This window comes from Pleurodeles waltl, chromosome 6 (genome assembly GCF_031143425.1).
Source record: "Pleurodeles waltl isolate 20211129_DDA chromosome 6, aPleWal1.hap1.20221129, whole genome shotgun sequence".
Classification (NCBI taxonomy): Eukaryota; Metazoa; Chordata; class Amphibia; order Caudata; family Salamandridae; genus Pleurodeles; species Pleurodeles waltl.
The window spans coordinates 1256260451-1256285068 of NC_090445.1; the positions used below are offsets into that span (position 1 = coordinate 1256260451).

A 24618-nucleotide genomic window follows, 5' to 3' on the forward strand; every position below is an offset into this window, starting at 1 on the left:
TGGGCTGGGGGAGAGGAACCTGATGTTTAGGGACAACACAGGGTGGGGCAGGAGGAGGGAAGAGGTCAAGATGGGCAAGGAAACATTTTTAGGTACATTTGGGTGGACTGTGGGAGCAGGTATGGGAGTGGAGGTAGAGGGAGTGGTCGTAGGACGTGTAGGTGTGCTGGACTTAGTTGTAGGTGCATGCAAAGTGTGCTTGTGTGAGGTGGATGACTGTTGAGTTTTCGAGTGGGAGCGTTTATGTGTTTTGGGAAGAGAGGGGAGAGAGGGAGAGACAGGACACACAGGTTGTGTGAATGTATGTTGGGGTGGTGTCTGCAAGTAAGGTGGGTCTGCTGCATGTGGTTGTGATGGAGGGTGACTGCCCATGAGGTGAATGGGGTGCTAGTCTGCATGTCTGAGGTTGTGGTGACTGTGGGCATGGCTGAACAGGTGGCAGGATCTGGGACTGAGGATGGAGTGCTTGCAGGTGTGAGTCCTGATGTGACTGTGAAGGAGAAGGTGGATGGGAGATAGTGGAGGTAGTGGCTGTTGTATGTGCTTCTGTGTGTTAGCTGTGTGTATGTTTGTGGTGTGATCTGTGGTGCTTGTGCATGTCTTAGCAAGTCCTATCTGTTGTTTTGAGTGCATGCTCATCTGATTGTGTGCTTGGGATGGGTGGGGAAGGAGGGGACTGGGAGTGGGTACCGGTAGTTGGAGGGGGGACGGAAGAACTAGGGACACTGGCTGCCATCAAAGAGGAGGCCAGAGCCTGAAACAATCTTTGTAGACCAGCCAAGCCAATGTGAATGCCCCCCAGGTAGGCACTGGGATGCCAGCCCCTGGATGGCATTTGCTATGGTTGACTGCCCTACAGAGATTGATCTCAGGAGGTCAATAGCCTCCTCAGTGAGGGCAGCAGGGCTGACTGGGGCAGGGGCTGAGGTGCCTGCGGTGAAGGAGATGCCCACCCTCCTGTATGAGCGGGCAGGGGCAACTGGGTGGGGGGCCACTGGAAGGGTGGTGCTGAAACGGGGGTGGTGGAAGATGGGATCCGCCACCACCAGGGAGCTCCCATTGTAGGAGGAATCAGAATCAGTTGTAGCAGCTCCTGCCTCCCCTGTGGTGCTCCTATTGCCCCTCAACCCACTGGTCCCCTCGGCGTCACTGGACACTGCCTCCTGGGTCCCATGGGCTGCAGCTCCCCTACTCGCCGGTGCCCCTGCTCCTTCACCAGATGATGCTAATGCACACAAGGACAGAAAAAGAAAAGGAGGGAGGGTGGGGGAGAAAGATAGGGAGCACAGGGTCAATTACAGCAAAAACAGCACATATGGCATACACATTATAATGTCGCACTGGTAAATTACACTATTCAGTGACAACCACAAGACCGCACCATTGCCTGGGAACAACAGCTGAACATGTAATCTGAAGAAACAATCATCCTCCATAAGAAACACTGTACTTGGATATCTTAACAACTATTAAGAGACACTAATCCATGTCTGCTTGTCGACGAAGGAACAGCTACGCTCTACACTTACTCCATTACAGAGACTGAACAACTTGCAAGTGCCAAGAATACCACTTAGATAGTGGATATCAGAGTATTACTCCCACACTGGAGAGTCAGGATGTAGGCCCTTACTAATGTAGAAATCCTAGCAAATAATTTATACCAATTGTACATACCACTCACCATTGCAATGCAGAACTGTAGAACATTGCCAACAATACTGCCTACTGAGGCATAGACTGACTATTATTGTGGGGCTGGTAGTGCTTCATGCTAACCATGCATTATTAGGTGTGAGAATGATGACCTTGGAGAGGTGTTATTTTAATGTGTTGGGCATGCAAGAGAAATTGATAAGCGCGACTAAGGGGGTGGGTATGAGTTTGGGATGGAGTGGGTTGAAGGGAGATTGGGTGAGGGGAGACATGCCATGCAGGTGTACATGGTGGTAGAGAAGTATGGGTGACTTACCAGTGTCCAGCCCTCCAGATATTCCAGTGAGGCCCTTAGGATGCAGGATAGCCAAGACTTTCTCTACCCACGATGTCAAATGTGGGGGAGAAGGTGGGAGTCCACCGCCAGTATTCATGACGGCAATGTGGTGCCTGAATCCCATTGCACACACCTTACCCCATAGGTCGTTCCACCTCTTCTTTATGTCGTCCCTTGTGCGTGGAGAGGTTCCCACGGAGTTCACATTGCCTACGATTCTCTGCCATAATTCAATTTTCCTTGCAGTGGATATCTGCTGCACCTGTGCACTGAACAGCTGTGGCTCTACCCTGGCGATTTTGTCTACCATGACCCATAACTCATCATCAGTGAAACGGGGTGCTTTTGTGGGGACATGCTGATTGTGTAGTGGGTGTAGTTTGTGTGTTGTGCAGAGGGCGGGGTGTTTGGTGGGGGTGCAGGGTGTGTGAACATGTGGGATTCTGTAAAGTAGTGTCAGGAATAAGGCTGTGGGCGGTCCAAGTCCCGCCCGAAACTCCGCTGCACGTATTTGCGGCGCTTCATGCGCACCACTTGTCATCCCTCCTGTTCTAAACGTGGTCATCAGCATTGTCTGCCCTGTGGTAAAGCTCATGTAGCTACAGGGTCAGGACATTGGTGCACAAGATGCACTTGTCAGTGCTATTCTATGAAGGGACTTCAATTCCCATGTTTTTAGAGGCAGCAGCCATTTCGGTGTGTGGCAGGCCTATAAAGCCCTGCCACACCCAAGCACATTGCTCACTGTTTTGAAGACTTCGATGCAGTCAGACCTCGTGGGGGTTCCTCAGAAGAAGAGCAGATTTCCTGCATGGCAGATTGACAGCAAATCGGATTATCCTTGTTTCCATGGTGAATTTAGATACGAGTAGGTCGTACTCGTAGCGGTAAGGTCTTGATGAGTCCAATCTTGAAGGGAGTTGTTACCTCCAAAGGTAAAGCGCTTCGGATCACAGTAGTAAAAGTGCCCCTTAGTACAACCAGCAAATCGCTTCAGGCCACACATGTAAATCGCCCTTGGCACAGCAATCTAAGCGCTTCAGTCCACATAAGTAAAGCGCCTTTGGCTCGGCAATCAAAGCGCTCCAGGCCACATGAGTAAAACGCCCTTGGCACGGAAATCAAAGCGCTTCAGTCCACATGAGTAAAGCGCCCTTGGCATGGCAATCAAAGCGCTTCAGTCCACGTGAGTAAAGCACCCTTGGCACGGCAATCAAAGTGCTTCAGTCCACATGAGTAAAGCGCCCTTGGCACGGCAATCAAAGCGCTTCAGTCCACATGAGTAAAACGCCCTTGGCACGACAATCAAAGTGATTCAGGCCACATGAGTAAGGCGCCCTTAGAGCATAACGAGTGAAGCGCTTCAGACAAGACAAGTAAAAGCACTTTCTGGCATAATGAATAAAACGCTTCATGTATAATAATCAAAGTGCTTCATGAACAACAAACAAGGCACTTCTGCCCAACGAACAAAGCACTTCAAGTTCAATGAGTAAAACTTCCAGGCCTAGATAGTAAATGTGAAAGCATTTTGGAGATAAGCAAATCATAGTTTCATTGTTTTTTGGAAAGCATAATCTGTGAGGTACATATTTAAGTCTTTGAGAATGTCTAGGCTGTGATCAAACATTGAATGCATAGTTGTTACAGGATTGATATTCAGAGTATGACCATAGTCCAAAGCTCTTGCCATCTCTTGGTTCAGAGGTTGTAGTTTGTTCTTGTTCCATGATTCTAAGAAGGGGCTTTGCCCTCATTTCACAAAAGGGGTCTCAATCTGGTATCACGGAGATGCCCTTATTCCAGAGTCTATTGATGAGTTATACTGCTATGAATGAGTGTATGCATATTTGTTCTAACTGTTTCTTTTCAGATCTCTCTCCCTGCAGTTCCCTACCCTAATTCCCTTCCCCCTGCCTGGCTTCATCATAACTCTGTGCTGTAATAGCTTTCTGAGTTGGTGACACCGGGAGGTGGGCCTTTTGTTCAACACCATGCAGATCGCTAGGAAAGGACACTGTGACAAGTAGTGATTGACTGCAGTGGTGTTTTGTGTGTTCGGTATAGAGGTATGATGTGTGGTATGTGATGTGTGAAGGATGTATAGGTGGCTGTGGTTTGTGTGTGCAGTTCTAGGGATATGTGGGCTGGCAACGTGTAGCAGATGTTGTGCATTTGCAAGGAATTGTGGGTTGGGTGGGGAGGTGTTTTATAGTGCTGTTGGTGGGTGTGTACGATGTATATGTATGACTAAGGTGTGAGTTTTTCAATTTGGCTAATGTTGGCTTCTGTTGTTGTGGAGTGGCTAAATTGACCGCGGTGGTCCGCAACACCAATGGGTGACCACCATTGATGGACCGCTGTGGTGGTTCGTGGGTCATACTTTGTTGGGCAGTTTGTTGTTGCTGTGGCAGTAAGGGTGGTGGGACTACCTCTCTCCTGACGTCATTGGATCTGGCAGTGTCTGATTTTGACCTTCTGGGTTTCTTTAACGGATCTTTGGAGTGTCTAGGAAGAAACAATTCTACTACTGTGCATGTGGCTCGCTGAGGATGTGATACTGTGGGATGCAGGAAATGAGCCAAATTTGGTATTATATTTCATCCTGACCATAAAGAACCAATTGGACTTGGAGAGTTACCTGATTTTCCCCCAAAAATGAAGAGAATATTCTACAGACCATGACCACCAAATTTCCTAGTGTGCTCAAAGATGAGATTGCTAATGTCATAGAATTTTAACACTGTTTCAAGTTAAAGAAGGATGTCTGTCCTGTCATTAATGTAAAGAAATCAAAGTTCTACTTAATAAGTCGTGCCTAGAGAGCATTTTCAGAATGGGTCTCCCCAGTTGTTCTAACCAAGAAAACGTCAGGTGAGCTAAGGTTATTTGTGGAGTTACAGTCTCTAAATAAATAAAATTGTTGTTGACTGCCATCCCCTTCCAAATATCCGAGAGATGTTAGCTAACATTGGTGAGGCAAAGTATGTTTCAGCTATCGAACTTCCCTATGCTTATCACCAGGTATGGTAAGTTTATTAAATGATTAATACAAATCATTACAATGTATGTGAAGCATTAATACAGCTTTTACACAACAATACTTTATTAAAAGTAGAATAATGTATAACAGTTTGCTAAAAACCATTTGCAATTCAATAAAGTTTCAACTCTAAAAACATTATTTATCATTGTGTGAAGGTTAATGTCAAATAGTACAAAAGTGCTTTGATGGTTACGAGCCATACTAAAACATAGGCCCTCATTATAACCCTGGCAATCAGTGGAGAAATGGCGGTAATACCGCCAACAGGTCGGCGAAAAAAAAATATGGCGGTGACTGCCATTTCTCCACTCCGAACGCCAGGGAGGTAACGACTGCTGGGCTGGAGACTTTGGTCTCCAGACCAGCGGATGTCACAACACCGCCGGCGGCATCACGACCCTGCATGCCGCCATGGATTTCGTGGGGTTTTGTACCGCCACAAAATCCATGGCGGCAGGCACTATCAGTGCCAGGGAATTCCTTCCCTGGCACTGATAGGGGTCTCCCCCACTCCTCTCCCCAACCCAGTGTCCTCCCTCCACACCCTGACCCCCCTATCACCCCCCAAAGGTGGTAGGACCCCCCTCCCCACCCCCCCAACATCGACACACACCCCTCTACAAGCACACAGACACTACCACCACACATACCCGCATACATACTAACAAACATTCCAACAGACACACACAGTCATACACGCACACATACATACAGACATACATGCACACATACTCACAGACATACAGACAGAAACGCACACATTCCCAAACACACAACACCCCGCATGCATACACACACCAACACACCCCCTCTACACACTCACACCCCCATGCACACACACAACACACAACATCCCCCACCCCCTCCCATAACGGACGATCACCTTACCTGGTCCAGTGATCCTCGTGGATGGAACGGGATCCATGGGGGCTGCTCCACCGCTAGCACCCTGTCACCAGAACACCGCCACGCCAAATCATGGACCTCCACTTCCCTGCCAACCGCCAGTATGGCTGCTGGCGGCTCTCCATCCAAAAAAGGACAGAGGGCTGCCAGCAGTCATAATACGCTGCGCGGAAAACCACCTGCACTGGCAGTCTTCAGCACGGCAGTACCTCGGCGGTCTTTCAAAAAGACCACAGAGGTGGAAATGAGGGCCATAATCTTTTGTTGTACAGAATTGGTGAAAAGATCAGGTTTACTAGTTTGTTTAACCACTGCAGTTTGCTACAGATTATTCAATGCAACCATTCCTTATTACCATTATCAACTGTGCTTGTTTGTTCAGCCACTACAGTTTGTACAAGATTACTTCATGCAACCATTATTTGTTACCGTTTTCGAGCTACAAGTTTATAAGACTCAACAGTTCCTAAATATTTCATGATTTTTACTAAATGCTCATGGCCAGGACATGATAGTTTGTTACACAAGGTTCTAAAAGCAAAGATAAGCTAGGCTGTTTTAGTCCTTCAGTGGTTAAAATGGCACTTAAAAGGCAATCTGTCATCAAATGTGATACCTTGGTATTTATAGGACCAGACTGATGCAATTGCCATTCCGCATACTTTCCATTCTCATGGTCTTGGTTTGGATGGGCCAATTAACATTATTTAGATTTTCTTTATGTTCATCTTTAAGCAGTTCACTGTAATGTAATTATAAAAAGACTCTATTAACCATTGTAGACCTATTGGCGTGTGGCTAAGGAGAATGGTATCATCAGCATATTGTAAGTATTTTATATTACAACCTGCAAAATTAGGTGAGTGTGCATATACATTGTGCAAGTATTTATTGCCAGGTGGCCCAGAGTAAATGATCTCCGGATTTAACAAATGTTCTCATGCCTCATGGAGCATTTAAATATGATGAAGATTATGAATATGCTCATTGGTGAATTGGACTGCACACTTTCATTTGAGGATTATATGCTAATTTTCACTAAGGGCAAAGGAGTGTCATGGTCCTAGATAAATTAGTAGACATACTTAGAGAAATAGGGATGATAGTTAGACAAGAAAGATTTAATTTGTTGGTGCAAAAAGTGGATTAATTATTGCATAACCTTACTGCAGAGGGCATCAAACCCAAGTTCCGGCAACCTAAATGCCATTCAGAGAGCTCCACTACCTTATGATAAAGACTCTTTGCATTCATTGTTAGGGTTGTGTGAGTATTATGCTTGCTCCATCCCAGAGTATGCAATACTTATTCAATCAATAAGGAATTTATTCTGCAAGGGGGTAACATGTGTATGAACAAATTAAATCAATGAAGCATTTAGTGATATAAAAAATGGTGATTATTGCTCCTGCACTTAAACTTTACAATCCCCATAGTAAGTGTTTCATCTCAGTGGATGCCATTTTAAAGGGTATTGGATCCATATGTGACCAATTTGATGGAGGCAAAGAGGTAGTCATAGCATTTGCCTCAAGGACACTTCATGATGCACAAACAAAGTACAGTGCTATCAAACGTGAGGCCCTAGCTTGTGTTTGGGCCAGACAGACATTTAAGGCTTATATTTGAGGCAAACCATCTGATCTGTTCACAGACCAGAAACCTCTGGCAATAGGCTGGGAGAGGCTTCCACAAGATTGGTTGTCTTCGTTCTAAATAACAAGATTATGACATGTACTTAAAATACACTCAAGGGGGGGGGGATTTTTTTGAGTAGACTGTCTGTCTTTGTTACATTTACCACTATCTGAGCAGGATAACATGGAGCAGGATGATTCAGAATGTGTTGTTGCCACTATTGATACTATTGATGCTGTGCATGGTACAAATGGACCTATATCGGAAACTGACTGGGAGGTAGCCATGAGTCAGGATTCTACTCTGAAGAAAGGTCTCCTGCACATATGGACAGGGTGGCCACAAGTTAAATAATTTTCAAATGAATTACCAAAAAGAATGATATCTGCTCTAGAGGTGGGTTGTTTGTACCTACTCTAGGTCTCTGTGAAAAGATTATTGGAGTAGGATACGGAGGGCATTTGGAAGTTTCCCCCATGTGCAAGGGACTGAGATAATTCTATTGGTGGCCCAAAATGGATAATCATGTTGGATCCCTAACTGATATGTGCTTACAGAGCGTTGTATCAGACAAACATTTGAAAACCAATAAAATGCCTTTGTTTCCTGTTCCTTTACCTGAAGGTCCTTGAGACAAGTTGGCTTAGGATTTCTCAGGACCTTTCTAACTTTTATCTTCAGATTGTTGTTTTTTGATTGTGCTGAGTGACTATTTCTCTAAATGGATTACTTGTGCTTTCGTAGATTCACTGTATTAAAAAATTGTTACTTGTTTCTAAGAAGAAGTGTTTCTTTTTTAAAGCCCTCTGAAAGAAAAAGCCACAGACAATGATTCACATTATGGTGGTGATTCCTAGTTTGTCGGGCGGCGGTCGCCGCCCGCCAAGCGGGAACCGCCAGAAGACCGTACCGCGGTCAAAAGACCGCAGCGGTCATTCTGGCTTTCCCGCTGGGCGGGCGGGCGACCGCCAAAAGGCCGCCCGCCCGCCCAGCGGGAAACCCACAGCAACGATGAAGCCGGCTCCGAATGGAGCCGGCGGAGTTGCTTTTGTGCGACGGGTGCAGTTGCACCCGTCGCGATTTCCAGTGTCTGCTATGCAGACACTGGAAATCAATGTGGGGCCCTGTTAGGGGGCCCCTGCAGTGCCCATGCCATTGGCATGGGCACTGCAGCGGCCCCACGACACCCGTTCCCGCCAGCCTGGTTCTGGCGGTGAAAACCGCCAGAACCAGGCTGGCGGGAAGGGGGTCAGAATCCCCGGCGCTGCCTGCAGCGCCGCCATGGAGGATTCTGCGGCCCAGGGGAAAACCGGCGGGAAACCGCCGGTTTCCCTTTTCTGACCGCGGCTTCACTGCCGCGGTCAGAATGGGCCTGGATGCACCGCCAGCCTGTTGGCGGTGCATCCGCGGTCCCCTACCCTGGCGGTCTCGGACCGCCAGGGTAGGAATGACCCCCTATGTCTCTAAAGAGATGAAATCACTTTTTGACTCACAAAATGTCAAACATCTCCACATGACCTTGTATAGTCCTGCAGCAAATGATTTGGTTGAGAGGACTAATCAGTTCCTTAAAGAGGGAATTCAGAATGCATTAACTTCTTGTTTGAATATCAATTCCTTTCTTAAAGAGAAAATATGGGCTTACTTCACCACTCCCCATTCCCCACAGGAATTTCTCCATTGACACGTATGAGGGGTGGAAATCCTAAATCTAATTTGGTTCCTATCTGGTTATGTCAGTCACAAAATGAGCAATCAGCCTCTTCTTTGAAAGAGATAGGTGACAGGGTCAGTAAAAAATAGTCTTTACAGAGAAACACAAAACATGTCAAAAATATTGATTTTCTTATTGGTGTTTTTTTTTTATTAATCAAAAAACCTACTAAGATGAAAAAAGGTAAACCAAACCCCTTCTCTTCTGTGCAGGTCTTAAAAGTTGATAAGCACTTGGTGTTGTTGCCTAGAAAAGGATGGTAGAACAAGAACCAATTGATTCTCATCACCAGCTTACAGGCTAAAATATACTAAAAATGTGAGAATGAAAGCATTAATGATTCTATGTTGAGTACTGATTTGGGCTTATCTAGTGCTGCTGACAATTAGGTGGGAGGTCATCATTTGGATATTGCTGGTGGGTCTAACTCTGCGTTGCTGCAGAATTCTCATGATGATCAGGGCACTGTAAGTGAAGTTATTATGGAAAGATTGCCAGCAATTGTAGGGAATTTAGTGGTTCACAGTTAAACTTGTAAAAAATGTTTGTCAAAATTGGGAATTAAATCTCTGATTTTACATTTTTATTATATGTACTTGTTTTCTAAATAAAGGGAAAGTGTGCACACTATGCTATAGTTTAATGTATTGAGGAATGTTTCTTTTGTGTTTGTTGCATAATACATTGTTGCATTCTAAAAGGTAAAATGGGTCTGGTTGCTGTTGGCAGTATTCAGTGTTAGGCTGCAAAGCTGGCCTGTGCTTCTCCTAGTCTCCTCTGTCATGGGTTGTTTGTATTGCATTACATTTCATATACTGTCCAAACTACAAGCATCTCAGATCCTCTGTGCCCACTATATCTAGGTGCTAAAAACACCTTCACTGAGACTGTGTAGAAGGTTTGTTGTAATCATCTTGGACCCAGGTATTAAGTGTTTTCTGACTCTCAGGAAATTAGGTACACACCATAGGGACAAGGGGAGTGAGTTCCATAATTTAGTGTTAGCAATGGAGAAAGCCCTACCACTCCATTTTGATGGTGATATTTGGTGTTGGAGAGGGTGGGCCTACGTAGTGATGAAGTTTTAAATTAAATGAAGTGTTTTATTTGAGCCTGTGGTTGCTGGTGCTGGGCATTGGCACTCATTTTTGGGTGAGAACTTATTTTTCCTCATCAAACATGTATCAAGAGTAAGAGAGGGAAAAACAAATGAATTGAATGTCACAAAGGAAGAAGGAAGGATCCTGCAAGAGTTTGATCAGGGGGAGGGGTGTCTGGCAGTTGAATAAAAAGGCAAGAGATGGATTTAAGGCCATATAGCCTTTGTATTAGGCTTGCTGCATATAACTTCACTGGATATTGGCTGCTGAGCAGAGCTCAGGGCACTGCATTCATTTGTTTTTTTACAAATTTATTAAGCACTGATTACATGTTTTACATGACAGCAGTGTCACACCAGTGCTAATGTAGAGAGAAATTATGTTTATTCACGTTTAAGTTGAACATAGTTAATGTAGACCTAAATGCCAAACTGAGTTAATGTTGATGTTGATTGCCATCTTTTCTTTGTGACACATGAAGATTTTATTCCTTAGCAATAGAGTTCTAATGTTATCAAACAGAATGTAATTTTTCTTCTTTCATATTCTTCTTTCCCGTGAGAGAAATATATATATATTGTTTAACAGATACCATTGGATGTTGTTTAACTTATCTTGTTACAGATCGAGTAAGTTTGAAAGACACAGAGAGAAGACATTTTTGTGAGAAAACTTGAGAAACCTGTTGAGTATGTAATTGTATCATTTTGTATCATTTTGCTGTAACCTGATTGAACAGTACCTTGAGGACTGTGTGTAGTTGGGTAAATTATTAGAGTAAGTGTGTTTTAGAGCAGGTTAGAGCAGAATAGAACAGGGGACCAGAGCAGGAGATTTATGTTGTGCTGCCTCAGAGAGAGGGCTGACTTTCTCTTTGTCTTACTTGCTGAGGGGAACCACATGACGGTTCATCCTCTGCTTCATAAGAGTTGATCTAATTTGATTGCCTATTAATTGAAGCATACCTATTTTGATTATAAATTGCTGCTAACCTGAGTTTTGCTTCTTGTAAACCAATAACGTTTAATAAATCTTGATGGTTTAATACTAGAATATTCTCTGTAATTTCTTTGGAGCCTAATGTGGTTTGCATAATATTGAATGCATTTAACCAGCCCAGGTGTGAAACACCAAAATCCGTAAGGGATTAACACTGCTCCTGGTCCTTTACAGTGCTTTACAGTTCCCCAATGTGCATGAGAAAAGCGCTAACACTAGCAACAACAGACCCTTTGAGTGATATGTGTGTTCTGGAAAAGGTCGCAGAATGATTTGTGAGTTTTAGAAAATGTTAATAACATAAGGTAGCATAGCAAAATCTGTTTATTGATCCTTCAAGGTATTTTTGGAGTTTTATGTTACATGTTGACAAACATTAATGTTATTCAAAGTGTAAGAGTTGTGTTAATTGACAGTAGCCCGACGAACAAAACAAATCTTAGAATGCTTATACTCCACATGAACGTTTCTGAATCTGGCACACACAGACCATGAAGGCGGGTTCTAATATAAATGTTTTCACAGAATGAAGAATTCAGCAGGATACTCACACAGCAGATTCAATTACTATTTGAATGCCAAGGTTGGCCTTTTTTAACACCATTAACAAATAATCAATACTAATCTGGATAGCTGTCACAGGTTGAATTCAGTTCTGCTCGCTGAAGAGTCTACGTTGTCCCATGGTTTCTCAGAGCACGTCTCTAAATCAAGCATTTGCACTGTGAGCAGTGCTTAATTTGGAAAATAAAACTAAGTGTGCATGGCCAATGTTTTTCTAAGGAGTTTGCAGCCGCAGACTGCTGCCTTTTTCTTCAGCCACCCACACTATTTATCTCTATGTTCCACTCCTGGAGGTTCATTTCATCCCTACTTTCTCCTTATTTCACTGCTTTCTTCTTCTTTCATTCTTTCTACTTTCTCAGTTTTCACCTTTTCTCTGTCTTTCTCTGGGTCAAATTCTGATGAAAAAGAGTACTGGTGCCCACTACCTACCTACAACCATTGCTCAAATTAAGCACTGTTTGTGAGGTGGGAAAACTCAAGCTTGTATGTCTACATTTTTTGCCAAGGTACTGACTGACCGGATAGAGTTCTAAAATTCACATTTAAATATCAGAGACATGTTCAGCTCCTAAATTACAATGATTCATACATCACTTCAGTTACATTTTCTTAAAATGCTGCAATCGTTTGAAATCTGACTTGAGTAACATATTTACCATCTTACTCAACAGTCACTTGCATGCTGAGAATTTATTGACATCATGGAACAATCTCAAGTTTTATGTGTTGTGCAAATCCTAGAACCAAGCTACTGCTGCAGTTTTGCACTAATAATTTATGTTTATAATGCTTCAATTCTTTACCCATATTTGAAATGGCCAACTCTTGCAAAATGGCACTTTAGGTCTCACCTATTAGACAGCTTTTAGCCGTCTGTGTTTTGTGGGCTATACTAAGAAGTTATAGTGGGCCTAGAGCCCGCCAACGGCTTCCATTGGTTGAATTTATTGTAACTTTAATCTGCCTGCTTCTTATTCAATGGCTGTACTTCATTTTCCTTCCTCTTTTTGTGTCTGTCCTTCCCCTGGAGCATAGCCTCATACAATCTTTTTGACTGACTTCCATCATTCAACTACCCACGTTTAGGATACTACATTTTTCTTTTTCACTAAGTACTTCATGAGAGTGCATGTACTTTCTAGTTCTCACTCCGGTGTGCTTCTCCCTGGACTCCATGCATCTGGTTCTCTGCATCATGTGCTGCTTTCTCCTCCTTTATTCCTTCTCCCACACCCAGAATTGTTTTTATTTTTTCTCCCAGTCCATTCCTTCTTGCTCCCCACCATCTGCTCCCCCATTGTTGCCATACCCTTTCACAGACATTTCCATTTTTTTAACCTGCATTTTTGAAGGATCCCGTAACTCTCATTAGCTGCCTGGCACTTCACTACAATAAAAGCCCTTTTATTACACCTGCGCCATTCTGTATTAATGCGTGTGTAGGCTTATTCATGGTAACACATTCACACACCCACAGAATAATGTCACCGGCAACAACAGCTGCATCTTCATTCGTTCTCTTCTTTTTTGTTTATTGATGCTGCACAGCATCCGCAATATGCATCTTGATTTTGAGTATTTAGAAAGTTTGGTGCAGAGCAGGCTGTTATAAAAAGTGCATTTACGGCCAACTAGCATTCGAATCTTTAGTGGTTGCCCCGTCTCTTGAGAACAACCTAGATTTACAGAAATGTTTCCTACACCCAAAACATTTGCTGATTTTTTTCCGATGTGTACGACATATTCACAAATTGAGTTTCCACAAACATTTTTGCCAGATTGGCAAAACCGCAAAGAAGCACTGACAGTGAAAAGTTAATACTTCTCTGATGTATTTGGAAGAAGTGTGAAACCTATGGGAAATTGCCTCCATCATAAAAGTATGACACTGTACCAGACCATGAGAATTCCCATGTAGGGCCATAGCATTAAATTAAAAAAACACAACAGTATACCCACGGATTACACTCTGAGTGGTTGTTAATATCAGCTCCATAGAAGATGTCAGGTTCAGGTGTATGAAAAAACCCCGAAGCTTCCTCAATAATGCGCATCTGGAAAAAGGGATAAAGGAGGAGCGCACTAAATGGGAAGTGTTCCCCAAGGCTTAGTAGAAATGTGGTAAATTAAAACTCCATAATTAGCAGTTACTCACTTTGGCAGGTTACCATTAAATATGCAGTTACGTGCGGATTTCAAAAGTGCGGCAGTGTGAATTCATTCATTTTTTAACCTTAGTGCCTGGGCGGCTCCGGAAATTCGCGGGTCCTGCGCGAAGCGTAGGTGGGAGGGAAATACTGACATTGGGAGCAGGGCGGACAGAATTACATGAGATACTCTGGGAAATACATTTTTTGCCTAGTAAGCAGCACATCTTATGCACAACAAAGTAGGTTTTTAAATCAGTATTACATTTAAAATAAACATAGCAGTACTGCCAATTAGACAATAACTGTTCTCTTTTTAAATAATTCAATTGTATTTTTGGGATGAACTCCTGGGGATACTGTGCTTAGAAATGAGTTACGAAACTTGCAATTTAAAAGCACCTGCTGAAACATTCCTTGTACATCCATCCTTCAGGAAACAATTAAAATATCAAAATACTTCTTGTAATGAACATTCCTGCTAGGGAGAGATGGGAGATGGGAGTTTTAGCTAGCAACAGCTTAGACTTGCCATAAAGTAGTGTAGAGGGTAAATATGCCTGCTGTAAAGAACAGAACTATATTTAATGTGGCCAGCTGAGTGGATTAATGAAGCGCTTTAAAATAAATGCATGTATGTGAAAGGGGGGCTATGGAGGGATGAAGGGCTCACTTGCTATAACTATCCTGCCTTGTCCTAAAAACTATTCCAACACCCTCTGGCATGAACCCTAAAACATACCTCACCCTGTTCTAAAAACTACCCCGACCCCCCACCCCCCACCCCCGCCCTGAACTCTAAAACCTACCTCACCCTGTCCATAAATATCCCTCCACCCACTCCAGCCCCACTAACCCGGCCGTCAAATTCCTCTTCTTGCTGTTCCTCCTGTATTCCTGAACCACGCAAATGCATGGGTGCCTTAACCATGCTTTTGCGTGATTCAGGCACATGCGTGGTTCAGGGCAAGCGTGGTAATGTTTGTATGCTTATGGCCTGTGTGGCTCCGGCCGTGTTGTAAATGCCCTGCAGGGATGTGGCAAAATACAATTTTTCCTGATGGAGCACTTACCATACTCAGAAAATATAGCAGTTTTGGAGAGTCTTTTGTGATAATATGGCCCAACAACTAGGTGGCTGCTATCTTAATCCATGGAAGGGTGGACCTCGATTATACTGATGTCGGTCAAACATAGTGCGGATACTTACACTACCTGACAGACTCAAAGACAACAATTACACTGACATACTAGTTTAAAATTATTTTAATCTTTTAGTCATTCCAACAATTAGTGCAAGTTGACACCAATGCAATCCACGTAATCCTGCCCTAGTATTTTGTCCGTGAGTAAATCTTTATTTGACCTAATGTCAAAAAATGAATAGGTTCAATTATAATCACACAACCTCTGTTTCTTAAAGACGTGATTGTGGGCTTCATTATGGATACTATGTAGGCACTTGAAAAAACAGTTTACTACCAATTCCAATATTTCATTTAACAAAATCACATGTGCTGGTGGGCGGGGGTGGCAAAGTTGTGAAGGCCTCATTAACTTACTTAGGTTAGAAAAAGTGGGTGAAGTGTTATAAAATAGAAGGAACTGAATAAACATATCCTTAGTTTGTATTATTTTTAAAGAAAGACAGGCAAAATATGATTTTATGAAGTTCCCCTCAAAAAAGTTTTATGGGTCACTTAAAAACAAAAACAAATATAATCCTGAGGAAGATGGTCTCTTCAAATACTTCTTCAGTGAAAAAGTATTGCCATTTGGCTAAATTAGAAAAAGTACACAAAACTTCTTGAAGTCCTTAAGTTGTGTTCTACGCACACTTTTACTGGTGACAGACAATTTGATTATGATGATGATGTGAAGTCCCATCTGGGTGCTTCACATCAACATTAAAATGATAGAAGAGGAATTAGGTCTACTAATGTTTTAAATTGGATGAAATAGGTGTGTGTGGTGTGAGGAATGGCATTGGAGGATGCCCAAAACATCACAAACTGCATTTGGGTAAGTGAAGAACAAGTCACCACTTTGGGAAGGAAGGAAGCCCTGGTACGAAGCACCACTTTGTCAGGATGGACAACTAGAACTGGTGGCTTTGAAGAGAGAGTTGGTAGTTCACTCACTATGGGAGCAGAGGTGATGGCAATCAAGAAGGCAGTATTAAGGGTCAAGAGCCACAAGGGACAGTTGTGAAGAGGCTCGAAAGGAGCACACATGAGGTATGTGGGGACCAAGTTGTCAGGAAAACTATTGTCAGCATTGTTAAGTTCTTCCCTCAGCAAAAACAATTCCTCTTTTTCTTTTACCCACGTTGGTTGCAGCGGCGTCCTCACTCCCGGTGGCTCTTGTGGAGGCTGTTCTTAGAACTAGGTTCTTCAGGTTTAACTGCCACTCAAGACGATGGCCGCAAATCCTTGTGAGGTCAGAGCTCTAGTGTTTCTACATTAGTCTCTTGCTGAAGTTTCCCTCCAGCTGTTTCTCTCTGGGAGCCCTGCACTTCAACTGTCATCCTGAGGAGAGTGAGCAATGTTCTTAAAGGCGCTTCGTTTCATTGAGAATTCTTCCAGTATTGAGTAAATAAATCTTTTTCTTGTTATGGTGTGCACACCAGGTACTTTTTCCCTTTTGAAGAACCTCAGGTTTCTGAGGAGAATTAGTCTTGGCTTAACAGAACTTCAAGCATCTGCAGTAAGGAATTCTTTTGTATGATTTCCAGACTTGCCAATATATATATATATACATATATATATTTAAGAACTCTTTGCTTTGGAGACTTATTAGTCTTAGAGACAAACCTCAGTGCTCACACTAATTCCTAGAGACTATGATTGAGAAAACTGAACCGTGAGAAGGAGTTTTCGTTTCCAGCAAAATACATTAGTAGTTTGTATATTTGTGAACTTTTGAACTGTTCTCCAGAGAACCTTGGAAACCTCTGACTCCTGGAGAAAAGAAGATATTTAGTTAACATTGTTCTCTTAGAGAGAGGGTTGTCTCTCAAAAGATCCAGGTCAGGAGAACAATAGAATTGGGTGAATGTGAATGGCTGAACAGTTGAATGCGCAATAGGAATGTACTTATCTATGCTCTTATCACCTGACTGCAGGTCCTTCCTTTAAAGAAATCCCAATAAGAAGAAAGGTGCAGGTTTTTCAGAGACACACACTGAATATCCTATCTTCAAGTGGGAAACACAGGTTGGAGCTGGAGGCGGTCTCTCTTTTTCTATTCCCATTCCCCTTTCCAACTAGTGAATGCAGGATTCAGATAATCAGTTAAAGTCTGAGCATGCATCTATTGGAGGGAGTTGGGTGAAAGGCATCTGCTCCTGTGGAAGTTTGATTTTACGGGTAATCTTCTGACACCTCCCAACAATTGGAGATTTGAATTGAGAAGTTTGGTCTGGCAGCCTTTAAAATGGCAGAGACGGCAGATAAATAATTTGTGAAGGGTGCCAAGAGCAGGGCCCTGTTGGGAGAGAGAAAGAATAAAGAGGAGAACCTCTGAGAGAGGTGCAGAAAGGGGATCAACAGATTTGTTGATAAACCATGCCACAAAGTTGTTCCAATGACAGGTGTCTACTGTTTTGTAGAGACACCTGCCTGCCATGATAACATCACAGACTAAGGGCGGGAGGTCCTAAAGCTGTCAACTGCCGCCGCTCAATCTCCTCACAAGGAGGTGGAGACTGGACAGGTGTGGGTAAAGGACCTTCCCCTGCTCCAGTAAGAGAAGATCCTCCCACCAGGATTTCTTGGGCCCGGTCGTGCCTGATCTTCTTCAGAACTCTGGGCAGAAGTGGTATTAGCGGGAAGGTGTACAAGAGGCCTGAGCTCTCCTTGTGATGAAAAGTGTTGCCGAGTAAGTGCCGCCTGGGAAACTTCAATGTGCAAAACAGCTGACACTGCATGTTTTCTGGGGAGGTGAACAGATTTAACTAAGGCTCTCCCCACTGGTGAAAGAGACCCTGCGCCACCTTTGGATGGAGACACTATTCATGATTGAATATGCATCAATGGCTGAGTTCGGCTGCTCTGGCGTACAGGGAGCCCGCCAGATGTTGAACCACCAGGGAAATGCCCTGACATTCCAGCCATGTCCAGAGGTGAAGAGCCTCTTGACAGAGGGTCCACAACCCCACTCTGCCCTGCTTGTTGGAGTACCACATGGTGGTGGTGTTGCCGGTGAACGCCTGCACCACTTTCCCTTTGAGAAATTGAAGCAATGCTGTCAATGCAAGTTGGATTGCTCAGAGCTCCAAAAGTTTGATATGGAGCCCAGACTCCGCCAGAAACCAAAGGCATCTGATCTCCGCCTTTCCCATGTGGCCGCCCCATCCCAGGAACGACGCATCTGCACTACTGTGAGATCTGGTTGGGAAAGGGAGAGAGATCTGCTGCTGACCCAATCTGGATTCGACAGCCACGTCTGCAGATCTAGTGCATTCCCCTCAAAGATCTGGACCATGTCGGAGAGAGTATCTTGAGGCTACGCTTACTAGAATATCAGGTCTCACTGCAGAGCCCGCATATGCCATCTGGCATGTTGCACCAGCAGGATGCAGGAGGACATGAGGCCCAGCAGCCTCAGGGTCATTCTCACCAAAATCTAGGATAGAGGCTGAAACATCAGAATCATAGCCCAAATATCCTGGACTCAATTCTCTGGAGGATAAGCCTGAAACTGCACTGTGTCCAGAACAGCTCAGATGAAAGGCAGCATCTGAGAGGGAGTCACGTGTGACTTAGGCACATTTATAGTGACCCCAGTGAATGCAGGAGGTTCGCCGTAGTCTGGAGGTGGGAGACGACAGCCTGGGGTGAGTTCGCCTTTAGCAGCCAGTCATTGAGGTAGGGGAAGACTGAAACCCCTAACATGCGCAGATGAGCTGCAACCACTAATATCACTTTTGAGAACATCCGAGGGGTGCTGGTAAGGCCAAAGGGGAGCACGGTGAACTAAAAGTGCTCATGACCTTGCACGATTCACAAGTAACGTCTGTGGGTCAGCAGGACGGGAATGTGGAAATAGGCATCCTGTAAGCCCAATGCTACCATTTAGCCTCCAGTGTCCAGGGCAGACAGGAACTATGCTAGAGTTAGCATCTTGAACTTCTCCTTTTTGAGGAAGAGATTGAGGGACCGGAGATTTAAGATAGGGCATATGCTCTTGTCCTTTTTGGGCACCAGAAAGTAGCGGGAACAACAACCACAACCTAATTCTGGCACAGGGACTCTCTCTATGGATCGCTTGGCCAAGAGCGCTGTGACTTCCTCGTGGAGATGGGCCAAATGATCCTTTGACAGATGATCGTATGATGGTGGCAGTGTAGGAGGGGAGGGAGGAGCCCCTTTGGACAATTTGCAACACCCACCTGTCTGTGGTGATGGATTCCCAGTAGGGCAGGTGATGGCGGATCCTGTGGACAACTACTCCAGGGTGTCCCATTGGAGTAGGAAGGCTTGGAGAGAGTAGAGGGGGTGGGGGTGGACAGGGTGGACCACTGGCTCCCTGATCCACGAGCACATGGGATCCCATGTCCACGGCTGCACAGAGGGTGTGAAGCATGCGCGGCTAGGTGGCCAGGTGGAAATAGACGCAGCTGGGTGCCTCTTTCGTAGCCATGAAAGGGGCAAAAGCAGACTGTGGAGGATGAGGAGCAGCTACGAGGCCACGGGACCAATCCATAGCCCGGGAATCCTTAAGGCGCTCAAGTGCTGAGTCCGCTTTCTCTCAGAAGAGATGGATGCCCTCAAAGGGCACGTCCATTAGTGATTGCTGGGCATCCCCTGAAAAGCCAGATGTCCTCAGGCATGGCACCTCAAGGCCACTGTCGATGCAACCTTTCTATCTAGTGAGTCGGTTGTATCCAGTCCATAATGAATCATGACCTTTTCTGCATCTCTCCCATCAGTAACTGCTTGGGGGAGATTGCCCGGGCCTCCTCCGGGACACGAGGCAGCACCTGCACAACTGTATCCTAGAGAGTATGGGAGTATTGGTCCAAAAGGCATGCGGTGTTCATGGACCGCAGCACTAGACTGGCAGAAGAAAACAGTTTCTTCCCAAAGTTATCCAAACTTTTTATTCCCTATCTGGGGGAGCAGAAGGGAAATGCGCCAGAAGAAGAAGAAGCCAGGATCACAAGTCTCTCAGGCATAGGATGTTGGGTCAGGAATTTTGGTTCGGCCATTCACAAGAGCCCCTGTGCTAGGATTGGACCCGGTACCTGGTAGGATGTCTGTACGGGCTTCGTTAAAGGATAGGAGGGGTTCCGAACTGGGAGCCCCAGGCTGACGCGCCTCAGTTGAGAGGTTAGTCCTGACCTCCACAGAAGGAAGCTCAAGGTCCAAAACCACAGCAGCCTTTTTTACCACCATGGAGTATGAAGCTCCCTCCTCCGTAGCCACAATATGGGGAGAAAGCATGGCAGCATTAGCAGAGGTATCTAGTCAGCTGGCGTCACCCAAATCCTGAACCCAGCGCATGTCAGGTTCAAGCTGGTATTTTAAAGGGTTCAGTGATCCCTGTACACTATCCCCATATCCATACCCATAGCAAGAAGGGTCAGGATCTGCCCTGGCCGCAGGAGAGCCCATAGAAAATGGAATCGCGTTGAGCGTGCCGGTCCAGCTTGGGGTCATCGGGGATAAGTTTAGGATCAATGACAATTCTGGGCCCAACTGACATCTGTCCCAAAGCCAGGAAAGGTTGCGTTGGCACAACCCGCATGGGTACAGATCCAAAAGCAGATCTGGAGGTGTCCCCCAGAGCCGAGGCAGAAACTAGCCGTGGAAGGGTCAGTCTGCCCAAAGATGAGGTGCACGGCCTCATAGAACTTCTTCAATTGGGCTGGGGTGGCACTGGCTCCCAGAAAGTCGAGAAGGCATGGAGCCGACCCAGACGCAGGCTCCAAAGATGGAAGCCTAGAGCATTGACCCTCTTCTGGTGTCACCTCGTCCGAGCGACAGGGTGAAGTCGAAGAACATTTGGCCTGCTTTGACTTCTTCTTCATGTGACCCAATCATCCAGAGGACTTAGAATGGGACGAGGAGGATTGATGATGACTCCATGAGCGGTCTTGTGACCTTCCTCTTGAACAAGACAGGGAGCAATGCGGAGTTAAGCACCTGGCCTCAATGAGCATTAGGGACCGCTCCTTCAAAGTCTTCGGGTTCATGGCCCGACACTCAGAGCTCGACTTTGTGTTGTGGTCGCGCCCTAGACACCAAAGGCAGACAAGATGTGGATCTGGCACCGACATCATTCGGTGACAGGAGTCACAGGGTGTAAAACCGGGCTTCCGGGTCATCCCTCGACGCATCCAAACTTGTCAAAAAGTAATTGTCAACAGTGTTGCAGTAGTCGAAAAATGAACAGCGGTAGCTCTTCTCCCGGATCTACGTGTAGGCTAACGCGGAAAGAAAAGAACTAAAGTCAGTACGACGGGGTGGCTCCAATATGCTACTGTGACATCATCACAGCAACCACAACGCCAATGACTATCTCGGAGTTGACCGATGCCACCTGAAGGTGCACAGGGGCTCTGCTCGATGACATATCTCCAGATCCAGTCTGGCACCTGGGCAACATTCTAAGGTAAGAAATCTGCAACGAGAAGTCTCTATCAGATTGTATGTGGTGTGGCTTAACACAATGATAAAATTCATAAAGCTATGTAATATATTCCTAAAACAGAGCATTCCTTTACAGGGACCTGAAATGTCATCAGCAACGCAGGAACATATGTATTTAGCACTTCTGTTTATCACACCACTGAGTCCAGTTTCATAATTTTGGTCAGAGCTTTACACACCGGAAGAGGGTTTGAATCTTACATATAAGAGTCAGTGGCAAATTACCAGGTAGCCATTAATGTAATTACCCGAGCCAAGAGAGTGGCAAATGTCTTTGGCCTCTCCTTCTTGCCACTGTGGCAGTGCACATCTTTCAGTTATGCTTGAGCTAAACTGTAGTTATGTCAATGGAAATGTATGTAATTTTCCAATTTTCCCTACAGGAAATACCTTGAAATTTTGTGTTACGCAACTTTGCTTTTTTTTAACACTTACAGTCCAGTGCCTAGGAGAGGTATTGGTGGCCAGTGTCTTGAAACAATTAAGTCTTGTAGGGTTCTAAGAACCTCTTCATGATATGATATGATACCCACTGAGATACCTCTATAAATTGCCTTGCAGATGCATAATAGTTCACTCAGAGTCCCTTTGGAAATAAAGATTACACCTCACCTACATGACACCACACATTTTGCACATTACAACAATACCCACAAATTAGAAACTTAAACCCTTCACCCACAGCATACAAACTCTGAAAGTAATATCTAAGGGCCCAATTCACCAAGGGTATTTTCAGCAGCGAACATATGTACACGGCTGAAAATGCCTTACTTACACCTGCCAGGAATTCACAAACGGACTTCCGGCAAGCATTGTTGGTTTTACTAATGTGGATTCCTTCTCCTTCAGTGCGAAAAACATGCAATACACACAAGGTCTGCGATGTGGGCGTATCAAGGCCTAGTTAGCCTTGTAAACCTGGGAGCGCAGACTCAGTAGTATGTTCGTGGTCGGTCTTAAAATCACAGTGGCCTTTTCCTGCTTTGAAAACGTTAGGCGATTTGTTTCTGCCAGTCGACATAATAATTCCTATTGCACAATAGAAGGGGAAGAGATCACGCACAGACTTATTTGGGACATAGTAGAAAAGCTTTTTCAATTTAGAAAAGTAGTTTTCTCACTGACAAAAAAATTATAATTTGCCAAGTGGGCTCTATTTGCCCTGTGTCTAAATCTCTGCTCTACAATAAAATATGCAGGGGGAATAGGGACCTGGATGTTATGTCACATGACATTACTAGTAGTACATCTGCAAACCTGCACATGGCAGAGAACTGTTTGAGGCAAGGGCAAAGTGGGCAATTGCCTAGGGCCTCTCACCTTCCAAGGGCCCCCTTGGTAGTGAAAATGAGAAAGTAAAAATTCCTGCTATAAAAATTATGCTCATAAAATTTGGCATATTGTTCTAATTTAAGCATGCTTAACTAAAACTCAGGGCCAGATTTTCTAAGGGTTTGGCGTGAGGTAAAGTCACACAAATAAATGGTAAACAGTGCAAACGCTTGCAAGGTTAGTTACTTCCCAGCACAAAAAATATTTTGTGCTGCAAAGGTGCAGAATGGTGTGCACTGCTTTGCACCACTTTTCGTCAAGAGGCATTACTTGGGTGTACGGTGGGCAAATTAGCTTGATACAAAACCTCATCTACTAAGATCGGGTTTTGGATAAAAAGAAATAACGGCTTATTAAAACAACGGCAAACATGAAGAAGTTTTTTAATTTCTCCAAACATACCACACAGTGCACTTGTGCTAAATTGTACAGCACACTTACAATGTGTTAACTATTGAAGAATAGTCAGATTTTGTGCTGCAACAATATTCTTTCAGTACAAATTCTATGCTAGACAGCATGCGCACACCACAGCATCATTGTGCAAAGGTTGTGCATGGGGCTCGGCAGCCTGCTTGTGCACAAGTGGTAAACAGCAACAGGATATTTTTGAATAAATATTGCTCTGCATTACACTCCTGAGCACTGCAGTACAGCAATATTTTGTTACACTGTTTTGCACTAAATAAATAATAAGAGTGTCCCTTGGGATTCATGTCTGGCCTGCACAACCTTAACCCTAACACTCACATGCATTCGGTGGCAATTAAATTGAAAAATAACCCCTCTCTTTCATTTCTCTTTCCTTACTTCACCTTACCTCTTGTACCTGAGTCCTCTCAATCAAGCTCTCCATCTCTACTTTTCTGTGTAGCTTTATTCTCTCTAGCTCTCACCTCACCTCTTCTCCCTCACCTCTCTCTAAATATACCTCAAAATGCTTCAGCTGGTTCTGCTTTTCATTCATGAACCCTTTCTTTTTCTAACACGCTCAGTCCCGGGCTTTACCGCAGTCCTCGTTACCTCATTCCTCGCTCTGTAACTCACTGCACTTTTCCGTCTGACCTGCCTTTACTTCTGCTTCATCGGCTTCACTTCTTGGGCGAATGCATCTCTATCTTTATGTTGCCCTTCTATTTCCATGTTTCTATTACCCTACATCTACCTCTTTCTCACAACCCTTGCTCTACCTCAGCACTTTCTTTCTCTCTCTGCTTCATGTGTTTCTCTACCTCACATCATTCTTACTACCTCATCTCCCACTTGCTCTAGCACTACCCAACCTCTCAAGTTAACCCACTATTAGTTCACTACTTCACCACCCCTTTCTCTCATTCCACCTCTGCTCGGTGCTCCTACCCCTTTTATACTACCTATGTCTCTCTACCTCTACCACTCATACTCCATCATCGACTCTAACCTCTCTATGACTCTATCTCTCACACACAACACACATAACTTACTTCCGACCTCTTTCTCCATTTCATCTCATCCCTCTACCAGCACCCTCAACTTCTT

At 44.6% G+C, this 24618-nt stretch overlaps 1 protein-coding gene and 1 long non-coding RNA gene across 2 annotated transcripts in view; one reads left to right on the forward strand and one right to left on the reverse strand.

The window, feature by feature from the left end:
• The window catches only part of LOC138300793 (uncharacterized), a 120893-nt gene extending 109838 nt beyond the window's left edge, over nt 1-11055 (forward strand). The window contains exon 3 of the long non-coding RNA XR_011205007.1: nt 11022-11055. This is a non-coding gene — a long non-coding RNA (uncharacterized lncRNA). The remainder of the gene's footprint in view (nt 1-11021) is intronic.
• The window catches only part of LOC138301758 (cadherin-23-like), a 1629754-nt gene that overhangs the window by 1157501 nt on the left and 447635 nt on the right, over nt 1-24618 (reverse strand). The window lies entirely within an intron of this gene.